The sequence below is a fragment of the Penaeus japonicus genome, unplaced genomic scaffold, assembly GCF_977035675.1.
Source record: "Penaeus japonicus unplaced genomic scaffold, GWHDUDI00000001_assembly GWHDUDI00000036, whole genome shotgun sequence".
NCBI classification, from domain to species: domain Eukaryota; kingdom Metazoa; phylum Arthropoda; class Malacostraca; order Decapoda; family Penaeidae; genus Penaeus; species Penaeus japonicus.
This window is the reverse complement of record NW_028234438.1, coordinates 3,590,859-3,593,358: the sequence shown is the minus strand read 5'-3', so window position 1 is coordinate 3,593,358 and position 2,500 is coordinate 3,590,859. Positions and strand designations below refer to the sequence as shown.

The window sequence follows — 2,500 nt, the reverse complement described above, 5'->3', positions numbered from 1 at the left end:
AGAGTCACAATCAACAAACAGCTGACAAGAACCTGCCAAGAAGAAATGAATGGATTGTTTTGTTTTGTTGTTGTTGTTGTTGTTGTTGTTGTTGTTGTTGTTGTGTGTGGTTGTTGTCAGCTGAATACTTTAAAAAATCTGAATATTTTATTTAGGCTTCACTGTAATGGATGCATCATCAGTCTTGGTTACCTTTTTATTTAATTAACTTGCAACATAAGTTCGGCAAATCTTTAATTAGAAGCCAAGCAGATAAGGATTGAGTATACAATACTTCTACCTAAGATACTGCTATACTAGCCAATCACAAACCACCACATCACATCAAGAGCTGTAAAAAACAAAACATTTCCTTTTGTAAATACACTATATTCAAGAATAAATGCAGCAGGATGTTATATAATTCAAATATAACCCGAATAACGAAGAATCTACTTTGAGCGCTTTATTGAAAACAAGTACAATAATTTATAGAGGTAATTGAACAGTAATTAATGAAATACCTCAGACTAGTGTGTGTGTGTGTGTGTGTGTGTGTGTGTGTGTGTGTGTGTGTGTGTGTGTGTGTGTGCGTGCGTGCGTGCGTGCGTGCGTGCGTGCGTGCGTGCGTGCGTGCGTGCGTGCGTGCGTGCGTGCGTACGTGCATGTGCGTGCATATGTATTTTATTTTTATTTTATTATTTTTTGAGAGTGTTTGTTTCTTCAGCGAGTGTAATGACTACAATGTACTGCAATTATCTTAGAGGAAAAAGCACTTGCTAGTGTAAAAGTAGATTTTTGAAGTTGATTTAGATGTCTATAATTGCTTTTTCTTTTCTTTTCATTTTTCAGTTCCAGATTTTTTTTCCTGTTTCCAATATTCTTTCCCTCCTTTTAGTTTGTAACTCATTTCCCTCTTTTCTCCTCCTCTCTCTGCCTCTCTCTCCCTCCCTCCTTCCCTCTTTCCCTTCTTCTCTCCCTTCTTCTCTTCCTCCCTCTCTCTCTCCCTCCCTCCCTCCCTCCCTCCCTCCCTCCCTCCCTCCCTCCCCTCCTCCCTCCTCCCTTTCTCCCTCCCTCCCCTCCCTCCCTCCCTCCTCCCTCTTCCCTTCCTCTCTCTCTCTTCCTCTCCCTCTAATCCCTCTCTCTCTCCCTCCATCTTTCCCTCCCTCTCTCTCCTCTCTCTCCCCCACTCTCTCACCTTCTCTCTCTCTCTCCTCTCTCGTTCTCTCTCTCTCTCTCTCTCTCTCTCTCTCTCTCTCTCTCCTTCCACTCCTCTCTCTCTCTCTCTCTCTCTCTCTCCTCTCTCTCCCTCTCTCTCTTCTCTCTCTTCTCTCTCTCTCTCTCTCTCTCTCTTCTCTCTCTCTCTCTCTCTCTCTCTCTCTCTCTCTCTCTCTCTCTCTCTCTCTCTCTCTCTCTCTCTCTCTCTCTCTCTCTCTCTCTCTCTCTCTCTCTCTCTCTCTCTCCTCCCTTTTCAATTAAGAACTTTTCTTTTTTTGTTCATTACAGTCCTCTTGGATGGAGGCAATGATGCAGGACAAAGTTGTCCAGGCCATTTACATACCGCCAGAAGAGCATTTCAAGTATCTTTCGTCGAGATTAAGTGGGCCTTCCAAGCTGTCGTAAAGCTTAGACTGAACTTTTTTTTACGAACGAAGTTAACTATGTGTATTACAAGGTGGTTCTGTTTTATGTGAGGGTAATCAGCCATACTGGAGGATTTATGTGTCTGGTTTGATTAGAAGAAAAATGGAAATCAAAGGTTAGTTGTTGGAAGTATGTTTGCTGGGTTTGGCAAATGAGGTTTGTTTGACCTGAACTGGAATGAATTAAGACACCCAGGGCAAGCTTTTGATTAAAGAACCTCTTGGAAAATTACTAATGCTTACTTGATGGAGCTTAAACTTGTCTGCTTATGTCAAGGCTTGTTTTTGCATGTTTGTGTATGAAATGGGACTCAAAGTTTTGGAAATTGAAAATTTGAGTGTTGAAGTATGTAACACTTATGTAGAAATGCATGGGTAAAGGTTGGGTTTTATACCAGCCCAGAAACATGAGTATCAATGGGCATATCTATAAACTGATGCATGTGCACACACACACATACACACACTTGTATATGCACATGCACACACATGTATATACACATGTGCACTTGCACATTCAAACTCAAACATACATGTAAATACATATGCACAGACAGACAGACAGACAGACAGACACACACACACACAGATAGACAGACAGACAGACACAGACAAACAAACAGGAAAAAAAATTATGGTGTTTCATTACATCCTTTAAGACTTGAGATATGAGTTTCTTTACCAGAGATATTCAAAATTGTTTTCATGTAAAGTTACACACAATAAAAAAACAGATCATAGACTTTGGTTGATGTGGAGGAAAATGAACACAATGATTTTTCTCTCTTCAGTCTGGCCATAAAGTTATCACTCTAAGGCTTCTAGAATACAATTATGTCACAAAAACAGATGTGAATGAATGAATTTCATTGCTACAA

The 2,500-nt window shown here is 40.4% G+C and overlaps 1 protein-coding gene across 1 annotated transcript in view; it reads left to right on the top strand.

Moving 5' to 3' along the window:
• LOC147467375 (pyrimidodiazepine synthase-like) overlaps positions 1-2,500 on the top strand; it is a gene marked incomplete at its 5' end in the record, with an annotated part of 7,725 nt that overhangs the window by 3,790 nt on the left and 1,435 nt on the right.